This window comes from Primulina eburnea, chromosome 1 (assembly GCF_022965805.1).
Source record: "Primulina eburnea isolate SZY01 chromosome 1, ASM2296580v1, whole genome shotgun sequence".
NCBI lineage: Eukaryota > Viridiplantae > Streptophyta > Magnoliopsida > Lamiales > Gesneriaceae > Primulina > Primulina eburnea.
In genome coordinates this window covers 65,745,657-65,768,461 of record NC_133101.1, presented here as the reverse complement: position 1 = coordinate 65,768,461, position 22,805 = coordinate 65,745,657, and the positions used below count along the sequence as shown (strand labels likewise).

Here is a 22,805-nt window from a genome sequence, read left to right as displayed (position 1 = left end):
GAGGGGGCGTTCAGTTCATCTATCGCATATTTACCGGGAAGGGAATTCGGTGGCGGATGCCTTGGCGGCGAGGGCTCATTTACTCAGGAATTATACCTTAGAGTTAGGTCCTTCCCTACCTAGAGATATCTCCATCCTTGCCCGTTCGGATCGTTCCGGGCTCCCTTACCTTAGATATAGATACTCTTAGCCATTTGTGCCCTTTCCTCTTTTTGGATCTCTTTCTGTATCACATATGTTGGATATTATATATATATATATATATATATGTATTTTTATTGCAGGTATATTACTCTGGGAATTTGTTTGTCATTCACATTTTCTCTGTGCTAGTGGGTCCAGACACTGGCACAGGATGTGTTCGTCCTGGTTATTGTTCTTGCTGGATGTTTTCCACTTTCATATGGTCCGTGCAAGTGGGTACAGACACTTGCTCATGACATGTTTGTTCTTGTTTGTTCGGAGTGGGTTTCTGCACTGTTTCTGGTGGTGCTTTCCTTTGACCCACTCATGGTCCCTGGCGGGCGTTTACTGCTGGTTCTCCTTGCTCGCCGTATCAGCTATAGTAGAGGTTTTTGCTGGATGTCATGGTGGATTCACAGGGTGCTTTCAGGATGATCCTCTGTTTCTTGCCATGTTCGTCAGACTTCTACTTCATGGGCTTGTGCTTTATGTTCTTTTGCTTCATATGTTGGATATCTTTTGTTCTGGCGGGATTGCGATCTATATTTTGCTCTGGGATCGCCATTGTATAGTGACTTCCTGGCCAGACATTCTTTTGACTGGAGGGTTCGGAACAGTTGTCAGCTACCAGATTATATTCATTTTGACATATAGCATTCTCCAGGGTGATAGCTCAGGGATGAGAGCTTCTGCATTGACTATGCGTTCATCTCGCCGTTATCATTTGGTCTTCCTCAGAATGTTGTTATTAGTGCTGTTTGTATTTGTTTAGTTTCTGGCGTTTTTTCAGTAGCTTTCTAGGGTTAGTTTTGCTTCTGTATTTACTCCCCTAGGTGCTTTGTTTTTTTTCGTTTCTACTGCTTTAGCCTTTTTGAGGAGGTTTTGGTTTTATCCACCTCCTCTTTTAGGTTTTTATTATGTCTTCTGTATTTTGTTACTGTCTATTTTGTGGATATATACAGGTAGGGGTCTGCCTAACCCCCCCGCCTCCGGCGGTGTTTTTTTTAAAAAAAAAAAAAAAAAAAAAAAAACCCTAAACCCTAAACCCTAAACCCTAAACCCTAAAACCCTAAAACCCTAAACCCTAAACCCTAACCCCTAACCCTAACCCTAACCCCTAACCCCAAAACCCAAAACCCCTAACCCTAAACCCTAAACCCTAAACCCTAAACCCTAAAACCACAACCCCTAAAACCCCCAACCCCCAACCCGAAACCCTAAACCCTAAACCCCTAACCCTAAACCCCAAACCCCAAACCCTAAACCCTAACCCCTCCGCTTCCGGCGGTGTTTTATTTTAAAAAAAAAAAAAAAAACCCTAAACCCTAAACCCCTAAACCCTAAACCCTAAACCAAACCAAACCAGACCCCAGCTTGCAAAATGCTCTCAACCAAAAAAACCCAAAAAAATAACCCAAAAATCGCCTAAACCTTGCTGCCCCGCCGCCATGTCGCCTGCCGCCGGTTCCCGGCCGGTTCACCACTTCACCGAACTCGCCTCACCTTGACGAACAACATACTCAAAAATCAGCTTCATTGGAAAACGTTTGCCCGTCCAAATCGACTCTTCCATTTCCGCAAATTCCGGTCAATTTTACGTCGACGGTCTCCACCGGTCCGATTGCCGCCGATCATACATCATTGAAAGCGCCTTTTCACGGCGATTCATGTGTCAAAAAATCAGAAAGATCGGAGTCCGTTTGCCCAGCCGATTTACCATCCAAAGTTGCGCCGGTACTGTTCACCGCGCCACATCCTACGTTTCCGTCCACGCCGGTCGATTCCGGCAACCTATGTTCAGTCGGGACCCAGATCTGGAAAGCCCATGACCAGACGATTCCAACGCCACAAGCCCCGTCGTCATCGGTGTTCAATTCCGACGGGAATTTCAGATCTACACTTTGCTCCGCTGAAACCCTAACGTCGACGGGGTTTTTCTTCAATTCCGGCGTCGTCGCCGCTCCGTTGGTGAATTCCTTTGAACCGTGTACTCAAATTTCAATGGGTAATCCAATTATCTCTTCAATTTCATGTAATTCGCAGCTGATCGGAAACGCCCAAATCGGCGATTTTCCATCGATTTCATCCGCTTCTCGTGTTCAATCGGCCCCTCCAACGTCCGGTTCTTCGCCTACTGGTCCCGGTTCTGTGCTCAGCTCGCCGGCGCCGTCGATCGCTGCAACTACGGTCGGTAACTCGCGGGTCAACTCGGGCGAGTCAAACCGCCGGTTTGACCGAGTTGACTCGGCAGTCAATGGTTCTGCATCTACGGTCAAACCTGTCCTTCGTGCTGAGGTTCGGGCTTCTGTTTCTTTTCGTGACGCTCTTGCACCTCCATCTCCTCGCACCGTGCAGAAAAGTTTCGAGGATGTGCGTAATTCGATGGAGGAGCTGCCTGAGCCGTCTATTATGGATGGAAAGCCGGGTATCCGATTCCCGGTTGAGGTAATTTCTTCACTGATTGAACCTTTTAAATATGCGTTAGTCGGTAAAATTTCGGGGAACAGGTCCTTAGTCCCTAATTCTTCAATTTCTGTGGCTTTCGAAAAAATGGGACTAGTGCGATCGTTCGACTTGAAATTCTTACCTAGAGGTTTTTTGGTCATTTCTCTCTCATGTGAAGAAGATTACGCGCGTCAGCGACGCATAGATCTTGTGTTTGTCTTAAGGGATCATGTGTTCGTGAATGTCACACCGATGAAGGGTGTGATGAGATTTGGGAAGAATGGCAAACTCAGTCCTAGAAACATATGGCCGTTTGAGATCCTGGATAGAGTTGAGAAACTCGCTTACAGAGTTGCATTATCGCCGAATCTGGCGGGAGTTCATAATGTGTTCCATGTCTCCATGCTGCGAAAGTACATGTTGAATCATTCGCATGTGCTAAATAATGAGCCACTTCAGCTGACACTGAACTTGTCTTTCGAGGAAAGACCTACTCAGATATTGGACAGACAAGAGAGGAGGCTCCGGAACAAGGTGATCCACATGGTCAAAGTCAAGTGGCTGAATCATTCTGAGGAGGAGGCTACTTGGGAGATGAAGATCGAGATGAGAAGTCGTTACTCGGATTTATTTGGTACAATTTAAATTTCGAGGACGAAATTCATTTTAAGGGGGGAGAATTGTAAAATCTAGAAAATTCGAACTACGTAACCCGACTGCATGCAATCTAGGATTTTACTTAAAATATGTAATTAATGATTTTTATGCATTTAATGCATGAATATTGCATGGTTATGTGTTATTGGATGGATATTTTAAAGTTTCATGCATTATGGTTATAAGTTGCATTCGCGCTCCGACGAGTAACGTAGACCGGCGTGCATGGTGTGTCGACGGCCTTAGGGTTAGTCCAGTGAGGGTACTACGTGGTCAGTAATGGTCCTAGGGTAGCTAGCTAGGGTCCGGCCTTGGTGATTCGGGGCATGGGTCGAAGGGTTAGCGCTAAAGGTTCAAGTAGGGTGAAGGGGAACACGTGCTGTAAGGATGTTTGAGGGCCTTAAGTGGTCTGGTCTATGTGATTTGGAGGCTAGTATGGCACAATTGGGTCATGAATTGAGTTGAGAAAAATTTGTTTAAATTTCGGATTGATTCGGGTTAAAACCGAAAAAATAAATTTTTTACCTCAAATGCAAACTCGAGATTTCCTCGATCAATCCCTAAAAAATCACGTCCACATATAAGTATATATCCTTGAGATCTACTTGAAATACTAAAAATTCATTTATTTATTTAAATGAGTGAAATAGACCTTTTGGTTTAAAGTTCAAAACTCACATTGGTAATAACTAATGGTACCCGAATATTGTTTATCAGAATTAAAAAATTTAAAAATGAAAGAACAATAAGAAAATATACATGAGATAGATTACCTCTTGATCAGAGTTCTCCTTTTTCATATTTTGGGTAAAACGCGCAAAGGAGTACCTTGAGTCATCCGTTGTACTGTTCTCCAGTAAACTACCTGTAGATTTAGATAAAGTTTATCAAACATTCGATATATATTTGTTATCCATCTGTGCTGTAAGATAATTTATTGGTTATTTTTAGTAGAACAATATTTGATGAAGTTTAATCATGGGCATACTTAGGAATATCAAAACAATTCACCGCAATTTACGACGACTAATGGCACCATATAATTTAAAAATAATAAATAGACATGCATATAGAGTACAATAATTATTGAAGACACGAGGTTCACAAAGTCACATCGGTATCATCGGATATTGGGACAACGTGGCCTTGTTAAAGTGAGGTGCACTACTAACGGGTCAATTATTTACCTTTCAACAACAAAAATAAAATAATTGAAAAAATAAATAGAATACTAATATATTACAAAAAATAATTATCAAATACAATTATCTAACTAAAAGAAATTTGAAGCTCTATTAAATTTTTGAAGTCTCCAATGATGGTTTCTATGCTCAAATTTCTAGCAATTTCTCTCAATATACACCAAATCTAATGTAAGTAAAGTCCATGCAACGCAACGCATGTGCAGGACCGGTAGTATAAATTAGATAACTAAGAAGGAAAAAAATGTGATCTAGATGACTAGAACATGAGTCTAAGTGTGAAAAGAAGAGGGGTTGGACCACCAAAACAACAGTGTGCATTTAATTTTAATTTGTATACTGGAAAAATATTTCTGTACTGTAATAATGTTATTAAATCCGCCCCCGGATACGCACGACACACATTATGTTCCAGCACACATTGTGGGATAAATATTTTCAAAGAATGGATGCAACAAAAATGGATAAACAAGAATGAAAACGAATAGATACGCACGTAGAAAAAAGTGAAATATCTGATGACTCGGTATGGTCAATGGGAAAAGCGGCAAGGAAACCAACACGGTTGAAAAAGGTGTGAAAACATGGAAAATTCCACAAAGATGAAAGACAATAATGTAGAAACAGAAAAAAACTAAAACTTTGTAGGAATTTTAAATCAGAAAAACAGGAGAAAGTAAGCGTCAATTTGTAGAGACCACCGTCTTTCTTCGAAGTGATCTTTCTCCAGTCCCCGCTGATCCACTCAATAGAAGTGTTTCAGGCAGAACTCGACCAACCACCATAATAAACACCGGTCCCAACAGACTCTACTTATCCACACAAGAGGCTTGTTTTAGGCAGAACTCCACCATAATAAACACCAGTCCCAACAGACTCATAACAACAAGAAATCTACATAGCCTTTTTCCATTTTTCAGCTCTGCATTTATGAAATTGAATAATTGATTATGAACAAACTAGTTCGCGAAAGATTGTGCAGATCATGCATGTAAATGAAGTAATGATTAGATTACAAACATACACACCAATCAATAAGATGTTATATGCATTGGCTCTCAAAATTCAATGACCTTCATGGTTTAACCGTGAAACCAATTCGAGGGAGACAGTTAACATGCCATGAGAGAGCCACAAGAAAATTTGAGGAGTCAACTTAAGAAGATTGGGATTATTTTTTGCTTTCATGCAAATATGCTTCTTTTTAATAGGTTTGGCCAAATCCAAGTTAAAACAATATTGATATAATTATTCTTTTGATGAAGAAAAGCTTTCAGTTCATAAAGTTTCATCTATATAGTATTAGAGTATGAGAATATCCTGATACTTGATAATCAATTTGAGGTCATAGGAGGAGCTATTATTAGTCAAGGAAATGTCTACCTTGTTTAATATTAGCAGACACAAAAAAAAAAATTATCTTTCTTTGATCTCACTTGAATTTTTTCAGTGCTTAGACAGCCCTAGCAGTGTGAGTACATCCTTGAGCTCCTTTACTCGAGATATGTCTGCAGAAAATAAAATAATATCAGTTTAGCATATACAGCCCGAACTCCCTTCAAATACAGCAAAACATAAACAAAGTAAACTCATCTTCACAAAATAAAAAATATTTACCTATAAGCTTACACGAAACCTGTATATTGGTTCGAAGATGAAGGAGACGCAGAGTCGCAGACGATTTCGAGAAGAATTAGGGTGAACTAGTGTTAGACCGCAGACGATGTGAAGGCGAAGAGAAATCAGAGTGATCGATGGAAGCAGAGTCAGAGATAATTTCAAGTTGGAAAAATTAAAGTGTCTGACATAAATAAATAAAAAAAATATTTATTTGGATTTGGAATTGATTTTGATTTGACGTGATAATTTAAAAAATATTTTTTGTATTAATAAATTTTGTGTTATTTATTTTTAAAATTATTTTTTTATTATTAATATTTATATAAATACGCATATATTTTTTTGTCAAGAACAAAAATATATTTTTAACATATAAAAAATATTTCTATTAGATAATTTTTTTAAGAAATGAAAAAACATAAAATTTAATGATTATGAAATTAAAAAAAATTAATTTTTTTTGATAAATTAGGTTTCTAGTATTAAAAATAATTAAGTTTTTTTAAGAAAAAATAAATAATATATAAAAAAATTTAAAAGTGTTAACTGATAATATAGATTTGGATAAATGGTATTTTGTAAAAAAAATTTAAAAAATTTATATTTATAAGTAATGTAATTTAATAGTGAAAATAATTTTATTTTTTGAAATATTCAAATCCATGAAATCTCATAAAATTTTATTAATTTTGTACATATTTCACTTAATTAAATAAAATTCCGTCAAATATCAATAACATCTTATATTATAATCTTTGTGTCTCGTATACATGGACTTAATTTCTTTTTTCATCGATCTCAAATTTATAATCTGAATTTTAGATTACTTAATGTTATATAAAAAAATATTTTGGTTATAGTTTTTCGTGTGATGGCTCGGGGCGAAGGGGTCCTTAAGCAAAGGAAAAAAGCATAGCTTCATTGAATCAATATTTTTTCTACATTTTTACCAATCTATCATTTTTTTAAATTTATCATTTTTAATCAACTTAATTACTATTTATTTAATAAATAGTAAAAAGAGAAATTTATTTATAAACCTTATTTCTACAATAACTTTCTAGGTATATGTGAAAACACAATATATTGCTTACCTCATCTCGCGCTTCATGGTTCCTCGTTCAGGTAAGCTCTCTCTCAGGTTATGACAGGTGTTTACTACCGAATTCTCCTTTCCCATCATCATTTGCTACTTTTCTGCTGAGTGTTTGGAGGCACCAGTTCCACTTCTCCTCCTTGCTTCTTGGTTCCTTGGAGAAGATATATAATTTAATCGGTGCTTTCTTGGATATCTCTGAAAATGCTTCACACATGCACATTTAACGTACAAAAAAGTTTAAATTTACATTTGCGGTGGCTCTCGGCAGTAAATTCCATGTTGACCTGGGCTCTTCTTTCTTGAAGCTGTAGGACAAACTGGTTTTGTGTATAATTCTAAGTCATGTAGGAGAGGCGCACACTCAAAAGACCAGAATTAGGAGTTTTATAATCGTGTTGATGCTCCGTTAGCGTACAATGTAATTTTGGGCCGACCTGTCATTACTGTTTTTACAGTGGTGGCCTTGACTTTGCATCAGAAAATCAAGTTCTTGGTAGGAAATGACAAAAGTAACAAGGGATCAAAAAATTTCCCGAAAGTGTTATGTGGATGAGGTAACAATTGGACAGAAAGCTATTAAGATAGAACACCCCATATGACCAGGGCCCGAAAGTTCTGATCAATTAAACTTAATAGAGGACATCGTCCAAGTCATGACCAAGGAGGAAAGTGAAAGGGTTGTTGTCTCTTCCCCAAACAGAATGGTTCGGATAGCCAAAATGTTAGAAGAGCCCTTGAGGGGTCGGCTCTTAGAGTGCTTACATAAAAACAAGGAAGGTTTTGCTTGGTCCGCGTTGGGGTCCGAAATGAAGTCTTTCTATTTCAATCGGACTTCATCGGCTTTTAATTGACTCATTCTTTTTATTTTGGAGGTGTGGGTCTTGGTAGGGCTCAGTTCGGGGTCCTCCTCTGTGGGTCGGACCCGATTATTCCATTGGAAAGGAGGGGACATCCAGAAAATCTACTAACTCTTGTATGACAGACTTATCAGGGGAAGGCACCCTTAAGCCTAGGTTTGATTAGGCTAAGTGAACTTATTGAAATGGGCCAGATGATAAGTGGTCAGTAATGAGATGGGCAGGTCGGGCAAGCTCTTTTAAATCCAACAAAATGACGGCTTGGAGGAAATAGAAGTGTAAATGAATGGGGGAAGCTCCTATTTATACTCGAATGAGTCTTACGCTGGACACCCGATCGAAATGAAACTAATGGCCCAGATGTGGAAAGGTAGATGTACGTACGCCTCAGGAACTGAACCATCAGAAAAGTTGGTCGTTCTTCTGTGTGGCACTTGAGTCGAAATCTAAACCATCCATCATGCCAACTAGGATGGAACAAACAAACGACAAGAACAATGACATAATAATGGGGCTCGTGATCCAACAAGATTATTAGTCTAAACTTCATACTTCTTTTATACTAAAAAGAGGGGTACAATTGTACCTATAAAATTGCCACATCTGGGTGGACCCAAGCCCATATCTGAAATTGGCTTAGCCCGTTAAGAGTCATGTCTCATTATTAACCAGGGGTGTGAAAAGTCCGAGCCTGTAGTCTCTTCCAAAAAAGACCGAGCTAAAAAAATATCAAGGGGCCAAGCTCATGCAAATTATGATAAAGTCAAGCTCACGGACCATTCCCTAAGAGTCCAAGCACATTAGTGTGGCTGAGATATCCGAACACAAGGACAGTTAGGACTATGAAGACATTTTCATCAATAAATAAAAGCCTCGATAAATATGAGATTTGATCAAATCTCAGATCTCATTGGGACAAGAGTTTCAACCGCCATTAAAAGTACAAACTGATGGCGCACTCGTAGAATGGGGCTCCACAGTGGTGGATGACGCAAAGAGCAGTAGAGTGTAGACTTAAGCAAAGGCGTTCGACTTTCTTGCCAGCCTCATAGAACTCGAACTTGAAATATTTGGATTTTTTAACCGCTTCGGAAATCTGGTTCGACAAAATGATTGGAAATGGTGGTGATACCCTCGGAAGAGGCCGAGTCATGGATGACCCGAGACATTAAATGGGTAACCCGAATCATGGTGAGTTTGTAGCAGAAGCTTATAATTAGCCGGGTAGGTGAATGTCAGAGACATCTTCACCCCAGGCTAGCATAACATGGGCTTTCAGACAATCTCCCTAGTGATTTCTACCTGGGCCACCTCAAAAGTATCACCTCATTTCAGTGCACCAGTATTGGATACCTTATGATTGACAATCATTATAGTCAGAATCTCAAGGGTTTGGTGTATCAAAAAAGTTGTTAGAAGTAGGGTATGGGCAGCCATATTGCCCTAATTAGTAAGTTGGCACTGAAAACAAGGTAATCATTGATTTCCTTCCTATAAATAGCAGGTTTGATCTCTATTCAAAGAATTTTTCCGCATAGTTACATATTCATGTATACTCCTACACCAACACGCACACCCATTTTCATGATCTTCATCTGCTGACTTAAGCATCAGAGTGGCCACGCCGGATACCCCTCCGGTGCCCATTCACGAGTTCATCTTCTTGTTTGCAGGACACATATGCAACCATAATATACAAATATATCTTTATCTCAGGATATATTTTCTTGCTCATTTTTCTTTAACACTCTTATCCAATTCAGTGTATTGCCCTGACCCAACTCACCCAATTCACTCGGATCACATCATTGGTGCCATCTGTGGAAAATCTCGATCTAAGACGTTGATCATGGTTTCCGCAAGAAAAACCACAAGGAGGGATAATGCCTCTGACTCGGAGGTCCCTCAAGAAGGTCCGTCTCAACGAACTTTGTATTAAACCAGGAGCAACTTACTCAAATCATAGCGGCAGCCGTTCATAAAGCTGTATTGGAAAAGTTACCTCCTGGTGACAACCAGGAAAAATGCCAGGAGGGGGCAAAAGAGAAGTCTTCCCCTCCAGGAAAAGACGAAGAGGCAGAAAGTTCGCCAGAGTGCTCTAGGGCCCCAACTTTGGCCGAGGAACTAGAAGATTTGAGGAAAAAGTTTTAAAAGCTGGAAGGTCAAGCTGGATCTTCATGTGTTCCCCGAGCCTGCGAGAGGATGCCCTTTCTCTGCCCACGTTATTGATAAGTCATTGCCTGCCCATTTCAAGTCGGCAAGCATCGGGGAGTATGATGGTAGTTCTGATCCTGAAGAACACTTAACTCGATTTGAAAATATGGCCATGATACATTGGTGATGAGATCAAATGCAAGACGTTTTTGAATACGTTGGTGGACTCTGCTCAATGATGGTTTGATAGATTGGAGCCCCGGAGCATACGGAATTTTGAGGATTTCAAGAGGTCTTTTTGCACCATTTTAGTAGCAGTAAGAGGCACAAGAAGACTTCTTTCAGCCTGTTTGAAAGCAAACAAGACTGAGATGAATCATTTTGGGCTTACGTTCGCAAATTTAACAAGGCGGCACTAGAGGTACCATCACGTGTCCCCGAGACAAAAATTACTGCCTTCATGCATGGATTGCAAGAATGTGATTTCTTTCGATCACTGGTAAAAAGACTACCCCGGGACTTTGAAGATTTGTTGTCCTGGGTAGAAAAATATATCAACATGGAGGAGGCCCAGAAACAAAAGATGGAGGCGGGGAGAAGAGAAAGAGGCGAGAAGTTAGGGAGACCAGAGGATCGGGTCTCTAAAGGAAGTTATCTGGGGCGTTTCTCGCAATACACCCCCGTTAACTATTCAAAGAACCAAAATGTTCATTTTTTTGATGAGAATGAGATCGATTTTCTAACACATCTTCCTCCCCCTGTTCAGGGAATGGATAAGAAATTTTTTTCATTTCATAAAAAGTGTCATCATAAATGCAGGCCATTAAAGACGGAATATCCTCGAACAAATCCTGAAGAAACCAAACCAGTATCTAAGAAAGTTATGGGACTCTCTTAGGTACCCCAGAGCTTGGGGCCTATTTTCCATCCCAATCTCCGAGTTCCAGACCAGTCTCATGCACCAGAGACATGCCTCATATATCAAAAAGGGCCCGGGAGGACAAAGATCAGAGGAAATCCCCCACCTTAGGGGTGATAAAAATGATTTCAGGAGGATCTACAAAAGGGGACTCCAACAGGGAGAGGAAAGCTTGGAGTCGAAGAGATATTATGGGAGTAGAAAATTCCAAAAGAGAAGAGGAGCCTACTAAACCAAGATTTACAGGGTATTTTCTTACCACATAATGATGCTCTTGTCATCCATGCCAAGATTGATTGATTGTGGCCCCTATGATTGATTGATTTAGATTTGGGATTTGATGGCGCTTTGTTGACGCTATCATATGATTATCCCTTATACATTATTGAGGCCGGTGTGCCAGCTCAAGCATTGATTTGATAGCGATTCTATTGATTATGATACATGCTCAGTGGATGGACATTTGACCTGATATCACCACGACATACATACCTTGCATATCATATATTATTGTGTAGATATCTTTTGTATTTATTATGGTTGTTCCATACGGAGCTTTGCTCACCCCCGAAGGGAGGCTGTTGTTGTATTTGTATGTGGACCATGACAATTACTCCAGGATATCAGAAGACGGGAGAGGGTGCTTCTGGAGGTAGTCACAGTTTGAGTTGAGGTTTTTGATTTTTCCCAGTGTATATATGTGTTTATATACAGGGGCATGTCCCGAGGATATAAGTTGGTTGTATGTAGTTGCTTTCAGTCATTTGTGGGCTCATTTTTTGATGTGATATATTTAGACGATACTTTACTATATACTATCTTTCGTATTATAATATAGTTGACACATTTTGGGCACATTGTATAGAAAATTTTTACTCGTTTTTCGCTGTAATTAATTAACTCTAATCAAATTGAATTGTAATAACGATTAGCAGTTAAGGGCCCCACAGCCAAGAAGCTTGAGTTCCTCGTCCGCTCCCGAGCGCAAAGTGCTGCTCATTGAAGCGAACCAAGGAGCTCCAGGAGTCTCAGAATGGAGGATTGGAAGCCCAAGATGTGGGGACCCGGACACTAAATAAATTCTAATCATTCTTAGAATTAATCAATCAATTATGATAAACAGGGTCTAAATTTTTTTTTAAAAATACAAAACGAAAAAGTAATGTAAATCAATTCGAAATATATATTTATACAAGACTTGTATTGTCTATGAGAATTCAACTAGGTTCAACTACATATCAGTACTGAATCCTAATTTACTTCTGAGCCCGGATCTCCACACTATCTAGTCCAGCCTCGTTCTCTTCTCGACCCTGATCCTGTCTCACCTGTTGTCATGCACACATACAAACAAGACAACAGTCGGATAACTCCGGTGAGAATTATATTCTCAGTATAAACCATGTATACATGCAATCATAAAAACAATACAAAAGCATATAACAGATATTCCTAACATGTATCAAAATCAGAAACATGAATCAAATATTCATCACATGTATTATAATCCTAAACATTAATCAATATCAAGAATAACTCATATTCTAAACGCGTACCATCATCAGGAACATAATTCAATATCAAGCAATGAATCACTCTCCGTGATTCTCAGACTCAGAGTCGACTCAGTCCTAATCTAGGGATCCCGATCGGAATAAGAACATACACCCACGTACACTCCCGATCGGGGTGGTGGTATGTTCTTATTCACGGACTTTGGCTCTTTCCATATCGAACACCAGTAATAGAAGAAACTCCGATTCTATCCACACCGATATAGCCAAACGTCCGGTGTCTTGACCTATCCGTCACAGACTTTGGCATTTTCACCAATACACTATCATGCGACAAAGTGCAATGGGCCAGTGACGAGTCCTCACTATCCGGTCATTCTGTCACAAGATCAAATGTCTACGACTAGGCACATCCGCCTATGACTCAAGATATACATTGTCTATAAATCCATAGACCAAATATATCAATCACATTCAATTGCAAATAACAATGCAATAAAATAAAGTATGTGATTTAGGGAAACTCGAGTCAAACCTCACTCGAGTTGTGCAACCTAAACTCAACATTAATTTATACTTTTATCTTCCCGATCTGACGAAGATGAAGTCTCACATTCAACTATGTCCATACCCAATCTAGCAATGACAATATCAACCAGACACAATATCAATATCTAACTCAATTCAATACTTGTTCTGATCAATGTCCATAACATAACAGAACAATTTCAATCAATACTGAATCTGATCAATATCAATCAACTGATGTTTCGACGGTATAACAATACAGTCTCAATAACCCCGTCAATCTCAACATTACAGATATAATACCAGATTTCGTAAACAGTATCAGTATAACTCATAATCTCCATCATAATACAAATCTGATATCGAATCTCAATCAAATCAACTCTGAAAATCATAACAATTACATACACAGTATGTTCTCCGATATGACTTCAATTATACATACATGTTGCATGATTTCGCAACGTGTCAACTCCTCAATCTTATTCGGAGCTCGGGAGGTAATGAATTTCCTCCCGGGTGCTCGCTCGGCGCTCGGGCGGTCAAGATCCACTGCCCGAGTGCGGGGTGTTCTGTCTCCTTGCACTACTCATGGCGCTCGGGCGATCACAAACTACCGCCCGGGCGTCGAACCTTCTGTCCAAATTCTAAACTTGTGGCGCATTGGCGCTCGGGCGGAATTTTCCTACCGCTCGGGCGCCAATAGTTCTACCCACTTCTTGGCTTGTTATGCACCAACGCCCGGCTTCTCCTTTCACGTCTTTCTCTAGCCCCTGTAATCTCAATTCTGTCAATTAATCAACGTTTGATTACAGTAATTAAATCTCGGGAATTACACAAGTTTTGTCCTCACCCTTGCCCTTTTTCACTGCTCGGGACATGACAGCAGAGGAAGGTTTGGATTTTAGGGTTTTGGTTCTTAAAAAAAGATGGGTGGAAAAACGTTTTGGGAGAGGAGAAGGAGGTGAATCGGAGTGCATCGTTGTGGACTCGTAACTAGACGAGCATCGCACATTCGCTCTGGAGGTTGAAGAAGTGGAATTTGACATTTTTGAAGAAAAATGGAAGAAGTAACTTACGAGATTGATTTATTGGAGGACTTGTTGGTTGGAAAACGCCGGAGCGGAGAAGCATGATACGACGGAGAAAGGAGTAGAAATTCTTGGAGAGTGAGAAATTGTAAAAGTGACAAATGAAGAGGGCCCATCGTTTTATATAAACGAAGGAGAATGATCTCAACCGTTGATATAAAGATAAATCGGGCGATCAGGAGTTGTCTTGGAAATTGTGCGGGTATATGAAAGGATAGGCTCCAAAATCGAGGTGTCTCAGACTGATAGCATTCTCTGAATTCGAAGATTTTTGGGCCGTTCACATTCTAGAGCACACGTCATCATGACATCAGCCTTACCACCCGAGAATATGAAACGACGAAAATATTCTAAGTCCGGGAGACATGAGGCCCCGACATATTATTCTAAGCCCGGGAGACATGAGGCCCCGGCACCTTGTTTCATGTCCAAGAGGCATGAAGCTTTGATGCTTCTATAAGAATTGATTATCTTTCTATTGAAGTCCAAGCATGACTGATCGGGACAGCGAGTAAGACTCTAACCCGACTATTTAAGGAAGGAGCGGTGATACCCTCGGAAGAGTCCGGGTCATGGATGAACCGGGACGATAAATGGATAGCTCGAATCATGGTGAGTACGCAGCATGAGATTATAAGTATCCGGACAAATCTCATCGAGAAATACATCCGGAATTCTTTCGCAACAGGAATACAGATAAAGAAGGATCCTTCTTAGAGACATCAATAGCGTAGATAAGGTAACCCTAATCGCCGCTAAACAAAAGCCGGGACATTTCCAAAGAAGATACCAATGGAATTTTATCTTGAGAATTCTTACCATAAAAATTCCATTTGGGTCCATCAACAGCCGAGATCGAACTATTCCATGAAAAAAATCGACATAAGCTCGATTGGTTGTGAAGATATTCATGCCAACAATACAATCAAGTCGTGCATTGCAAGGACAATCAAATTCAGGAATATCACATTATCCTCGTATATCAATACACAATTATACACAACTTGCTCAGACAGAATAATCTTCCATGCTGGCATGACTATCGACAAAGTGTCATAAAATAGAGTACACATAATATCATGAGATGCAAAAAATCACGAGATACGAATGAGTGAGATGCTCTTGTATCAAATAAAACACGTGCAAGATAATTGCAAAGCATGCAGATACCTTCAATCACACCACCAGGAGCCTCCTTTGCCTGATCCTCGGTCATGGAATACACATTAACTTGAGGAGGGCCTTGGGCGCTCTGACTACCAGGTCCTCGATATCATGGAACATTCGACTGCTAAAATGTGGGAACATGAATAGCATGTCTCATCATACTAGGGTCACCTCTAAATCCTGGCTGTGGTCGATTAGAGTTAATTAATTACAGTGGAAAACGGGTTAAAAATTTCTTTACACTGAGCCCAAAACGTGTCAACTGTAATTATCATACTAAAAATAATATATAATATAGTCTCGTCTAAACACGTCACAATATAAAATAAGCCCACACATAATCAAAATCAATTACAGACAAGAAAAATCATATCCTTGGGACGTGCCCTGGTATATAGACACATATATACACTGGGAAAAACCACAAAACCTCAAATCAAATTGTGACTCCCTCCAGAAGTATCATCTCATGTCTCCTAATATCCTGGAGTACATGTCATTGTCCACATACAAAAACAACAACAGCCCTCTTCGGGGGTGAGCAAAGCTCTGTATTGAACAATCATAATAAATACAACAGATATCTACACAATGATATATGATATGTAAGGTATATATGTCGTGGTAATATCAGGTCAAATGTCCATCCACTGATCATGTATCAGAATCAATCGAATCGCTATCAAATCAATATTCGAGCTGGCACACCGGCCTCAATCATGTATAAGGGATAATCATATGATAGCGTTGGCAAAACGCCATCAAATCCCAAATCTCAGTCAATCAATCATAGAGGCCACAATGACTATGCTTTAAGGCCACATAATGCCAAACATAGTATCGTGCTCACAAACCCCATAATCAAATCCAATCATATCAAAGTATCCAAGGATCATAACTCAACGTGTATGTCATGTATGCCACTTTAACTAAACAAATAATACATATAGACACATATTCTCAACCAAATCAATCAAACATATATCATATAATATAGATACATGTCGTATGTTACTTGAACGCAACATACCTTAATTCTTCGTCTCCAGTCAACGTAGCTTTAAGATTTCAGTATGGAAAGTCTATCTACATAATCAACATATTTATTTAAATCAATAAATTAATCTAAAATCAACATTTCAAGTTTAAATTATCTTTTGAAATTTTGAAAATTCATATCAAATTTAAATAATAACATAATTCGATGCCGACTTTAAAACTTAATTTTTTTGTCGGTTATTCTATCGCATATATTGATCTCAATATCAAATTCATGATATTCTAGCGATTCAATAAATAAAGGTGTTGAAATCAAAGGAAACATACCTCGAAAGAACGCTCTTAACACGAGGATTCCGAATATATAATTTTTTCCGAGTTTTAATAACGTTTCGAGGTAGATTCGAACGATAGAAATTGATTTTTAACTTGTTTTCTCTCGAAGCTTCAAAGGATTTGCAGCAAACTTTATTCTTATCAACCTTAAATACTGTGAAACTAAGATATTCGTGTTGGGGCACAAAATAAATGGTGCCCTAAGGTGTCTGGTTCTTCCGGAACGCATTTTTGCTTGGCCACGCGCTGGTGCGCGCAAGAGGTGGCGCCCTAACGCGCATTGTTCTGTCCACAACACTATTTAAGTTTCGAATTAGCAAACATGGTCAACATGAAAGTTGTAGATCTATGTCTTATCTTTCATTTTCAACCAACCTCACTCAATTTGGATATCGGACACGAGAGTTAAGCGTATTCTCCCAAAATGTGTCAGTGCAGGAATTCCAAGGCACACGACACTTTAGAATGCTTTTGCCCCTATTTCCAAATGGATTTGGACAAAACTCAAAACATGAAAGTTTTAGTGCTTTGTATTAACTTTTTAATGAAATTAGTTTCATTTCATTTGGATTAATACTCAGATAATTATGCTAAAAACCGTAACATGTGTCACTTTTCCATTGCAGTTCAGCATACTTTTCAACACAAATCAATTTCTAATACAATCTTTCATTATCACCGCCTATTTTCTCAATTTCATTGTCAATTATGTACTTCATACACTTAATAGCATAACAATTTCATGAATTATCGATAATCAACATATGATTTATGATACAAGGTCCTTACATTTCACCCCCACTTAAAAGATTTCGTCCTCGAAATCTCAAATTTCTATATATACATAACAATGGCAAACATATAGTACGTCACCAGTTATAGTCCATATCAAAACTAAAATCAGTAAATGGGGCATCATACATTGAATACAATGGAACATGTGGAATAGAATCGAATTAGTGCGGATATGGGATTCTCGCATCTTGCTTTCCTATTCCCATGTTGACTTATCCACACCATGTCGTGTCCATTGTACTGGAACTAAGGGAATTGATTTGTTACGCAATATTTCTCCTTCCGCTCCATAATACAAACAGGTTGTTCAATATAGGAAAGTGAAGGATCAAGCTCAACCTCATCAGGTTGAAGCACGTGTGATGGATTTGGTTCATACTTCCTCTACATAGAAACATGAAACACATCGTGAATGGCAGATAAAGCTGGTGGCAATGCCAACTGATAAGCAAGATCCCTAACTCGATCAAGGATCTCGTATGGACCAACATATCGAGGAGATAATTTCTCTCTCATACCAAATCGAACATTGCCTCTGAAGGGAGATATTTTCAAAAACACTTTATCACCTTTCTGGAATTCTAAGGGTCGTCTTCGTTATTAGCATAACTCATTTGATGATCTTGAGCAGCTTTCATTCGTCGTCGAATCAACTGAACATTATCATTCATTTCATGTATCATTTCAAGTCCAGTCAATTGTCTCTCACAAATTTAGTCCCAGAATAACGGTAATCTACATCATCTCTCATATAAAGCTTCAAACGGTGCCATACCCGTGCTAGATATCAATCTAATCCTAAGACTTATCACTTAAAAGCCATGAAACGTATCTTACGATACATTGCGGGAACCATTGACTTAGGATTATGGTATATACACGAAACCAACTCAAATCTTGTAGGATTCTCGGATGCTGATTGGGCAGGGGATTTAGATGATAGAAAAAGCACTTCTGGTAGATGTTTTTATCTCGGAAATAACTTGATTTCATGGCACAGCAGAAAACAGAACTGTGTTTCACTTTCCACTGCTGAATCAGAATATGTGGCAGCTGGAAGTGCTTGCACCCAACTTTTGTGGATGAATCAAATGATAGAAGATTATGGGCTTAACAGTGAATCCTCAGTAGTGTACTGTGATAATTCAAGTGCTATTAACATTTCAAAAATCCAGTACAACACTCTCGAACTAAGCACATTGACATAAGACATCATTTTATTCGAGATCTAGTCGAGAAAGGATTGATTCGAATGGAGTTTGTTGATTCAAATAACCAATTGACCGACATATTCACTAAGGCATTGGATTTTGAGAGATTTTCCAACCTTAGGAAATCTCTCAGCATGTGTTCTGCTTAATCATCCTCGAATGTTGTCTCAGATGTTACAACATCTCGGACAACATCTGATATGCATAATCATTTTTAATATTTAGACATTCTGAATTTTCATGCATATTGTGATATGATATGTTGAAATGATGTTGCTCAATCTTCTGCCACACCTACAATTCCTCATTCTATCTTGATCAACACACTTGGACATGAAAAATATTCTATATCTTATGGTGTCATCACAAGTGAAGGGTGATTTGAGTAAATTTGATAAGATTAATAAAACATGCTATGTGTCAGAAGGAAAGATGGAAAAAGCTACCTAAAGGAGCCCAATGAAGGCTGTGCTTTTAGTGTGGGAGCTACCCCCTCTGAAATTAACACAGAAATAGAAGAAAAGGAAAAAGCTACCTAGAGGAGTCCAATGAACACCGTTCTTCTAGTGTGAGAACTACCACTTCTATAATCAAAAAATTTCTAAGTCCCGAAGAGTGAAGAAAAATTAAAATTACTTTCTGGAATTTGACGTGTTGCCGAAGATGTGGCTAACACCTGTGACAACACCTCATTTGTAAACATATCTCATACTTGTTTCATGTTTTATTTTTTGTTACATTCTGTTGTTTGGCATAATTAGGTCATGCATATACATATCTTCGTGAATATTGCTGTGTCAGAAGGATATTGAAAATTCAACAAAGGAAAATTCGGTGAAAATCCAGAATTTACGAAAATCTCGAATTTATGTGATCCTTGATGTCTAGTGGAGCGAAAGTCAATGAGGGTTACTTCTGGAAATTTTGAACCATTTTTCTGCGATAATTAATTCAGAAATTAATTGATGGTGTTAACAGCTAAATTTTTGTGTTTCATTTTTTTACCGTTAGACTTAAGTGCAGTTACATTGTGTTTTGTTGCACTGAGATGTGATGATTATATTCTGCACCCCTTCACTCACATCACGCATTCTTACTGTTATGAAAACCCTCGAACAAAATTTCACTAGTGTTCTCTCATTTCTCTCTGTAATTTTTTTTTTCTTTCTCTGCTTAACTTGCAATTCACCATCAATGGCAGGCAAAGGTTTTGATCCCCTTGATATTCGGAGTGAAATATGGCACACAGAATGTGTTGCCCCTAGTGAGAAAACATCTGCTATGACACCAACTGTCGAATCGTCTCTACCATTGGTCCTACTGCATCAAGACAGTCTACTGCTAAATCTGCTGAGGAAGCGGCTTCTGGTGGTGCTAGACAAGCAAATATCCCTGAACTAGTGGATGTCGACTTAGATGTTGAGGACACTGAGGACGACATTGATCTTTCTGCTTATGATCTGGCTACCAGCTACAACAACTTGTTTTACACTGAGACGTCATTCTCCAACTGGCCTCGCTATGCAAATCTAGAGTTTGTCGCGGAACGAAATATGGATTTGGAAGCATTTTCCAGGTACAATTTGATCGAGTTTCTGAGGTCTCGAGGTCTGTTTTCCACAGTCTTTTCTGTTCTTCCTTACTGTCATAAGGCAGTCCTCGAATTCTATTGTAATCTCTCCTCGAGTGTTGGCGATCCACGATCGGGTTTTTGTGCGAAACAGGGTGTACAACTTCACTCCCGATGTCATTAATGCACACTATGCTACACATGCTGTTGCTGAAGGTCCTCCTCCGGATCTAAATGAGGTGATGTCTGTCCTAACTGGTGGATTAGTCAGCAAGTTTCCTCTCCATCCCATAAGGTCTCAGCTGCTACACTCACATCACTCTACTCAGTACTACACAAGATTGCGACCCATAATTGGACTCCGACTACCAATACCACTGTTGTCACCAAGGCTCAGGTGCTGACTCTCTTTGCGATTGAAACTCAGCCTTCAATTTTGGTCGCCCGTTCTCCAACACGGTAATGCAGTATGCCAACGGGGGATTGAAGTCGTCCAAACTCCCATTTCCCTCTCTCATTTATGGGATTCTGGTGTCTCAGGGGTTCATTAAGGACATCGGTGAACCTTCTATAACTGAAAGCGTACTCTTGAAGATTGCTCCTGGTCTTCTACAAGGAAAGAGGAAGGTTGATCTTCCTTGGAAAGTCTCTACCACAGTACCCTCTCCTGCTGGTCCCTCTCTGCATTTCACCTCTGCCACATCACCTCCTGCTGCTGATCCTTCTCCACATACCACCTACTCTCCACCCTCATCTGGGTATTTTAAGATTCCAGTCGCTGGTGCTCAGGCTCATCTCGATCATGCTCGTAAAAAGATTTCCCAGGCCAAGGACGATTTGGCTTACTATGAGAGTTTGGCTACTACCATCGAGGATTTGTTGGCCGTTGGTGTCTTTCATGGACAAAAAGGGGGAGATGATGATGCTGGCCCATCAAGGACTAAGGATGACAGTGGTGAAGAAGAGGATGATAGTGATGATGATGAGGGTGATGAATGAGGGTTATTTTTTTTATTGTTTTTAGTGTTTCTGCTCTTCTAGTGCTTTACAGTTTGTAGTTGTGACTAGGCTCTTTTGCTTTTGCTCTTTGTGTATGTTTCTCATGCATTACTGAAATATCAAAGAGTTTGTGCAGGTGCTGCTCTGAATGTTGCCAACATTACTAACAACACCTCTGCTAACAGTATCTCATTCAGGGGGAGAAAAACATTCTTGAATTCAGGGGGAGTTGATTTGAGCTAACAAGGATAAATGAGTTTGATCTCATTTTGTCCAAAAAAGGCAAAAAGAGGGAGATTGAAGGGAAATAATATTGACGAGTTTGATAGAAATTATTTTCCCTAACTACATCTTTCCTTATTGATTTAAATTGAGTATGATAATATTATGTGATTTTGCCTTTCTTAAGATAATGAGATAATTGTGCAAATATATTTAAGCATATTGTTGACTTACTGAGATATTATATTTATGTTGATGATTTGATGAGATATAATATAAATGGTTAAATAGAGTTTATTTCTAATAAAACTCTTATCTTTCCTTGTTTAATAGGTTTCCTTATTTGATAAGGCTATCATCTATAAAAAAGAAGACCAAGGACTTTGTAGGGCCGGCGGTTTTTCTACTCAACATAATGCACGCACTTTGCACGATCTGAATCTCAAAGAAAAACACTGTCAACGTTGCCGCTGCTTTGAAGACTGCCGATAGCAAGTGTTGTCATGAATGTTGGAAACATCTTCAGACAACATCCCTAACGAAGATTGGCTGGAGAGTGTTTCTGTGACTCTAGTTTTAGTTTGCGTTACTTCTGCTTTTTTACTCACTTTTGAATATTGTTGGTTGTTTTTAGAAAGCTTTATTTTCTCAAGGTGTTGAGAAAACTGATTTTGTTTTTATTCACTAGTGATAGGTTTTTGTGTAACATTCGATTTTCTAATGAGTAATTTTTGCCATAAGGCACCGCACAAGTATTTATACGTGTGCATATTTAATATTGTTCATCTATTTGTCTCAAGTAAATTTGTGTTATTAATTTTCCGCTGCATGTAGATGTTGTCCGAGATGTTGTAACATCTGACACAACATTTAATTCTGACAAAACACAAATTTACTATTCTTAATCATATTTACATTATTTTAGCATATGTCACACAAAATAAACCTTACAGTTTCTTTAAACAGCTATTCCTCTCAGTAATGGTGACCGGTAGACTGAGTTATATATGATATAAGAAGGTTCTGGCAGCAAGTGTTCCTTTCCATGATTTGGTTTTCAACATAGAGGGGCTGTTGCCTAATCCCCACCACTTTTTGGTGGTTTCAATCTAAAAATTATGGGAAAAGAATGGAGTTGATGTGTTTTATTTATTATACTACAACGTGATTGCATGCCAACACTAGTTTCAATAATTCTTGTGGTATATACTAGCTACGTGATGTGAAGGTTAATTAA

The 22,805-nt window shown here is 38.9% G+C and overlaps 1 long non-coding RNA gene across 1 annotated transcript; it reads right to left on the bottom strand.

The window, feature by feature from the left end:
- Window positions 1-4,979: 4,979 nt before the first annotated feature.
- LOC140814282 (uncharacterized) lies at window positions 4,980-6,264 on the bottom strand. Its single transcript, XR_012114087.1, has 3 exons — window positions 6,105-6,264; window positions 5,924-5,995; window positions 4,980-5,409 (listed from the first exon to the last, which is right to left on the bottom strand). It is a non-coding gene; the product is annotated as an uncharacterized lncRNA (long non-coding RNA).
- Between the last annotated feature and the right edge of the window lie 16,541 nt (window positions 6,265-22,805).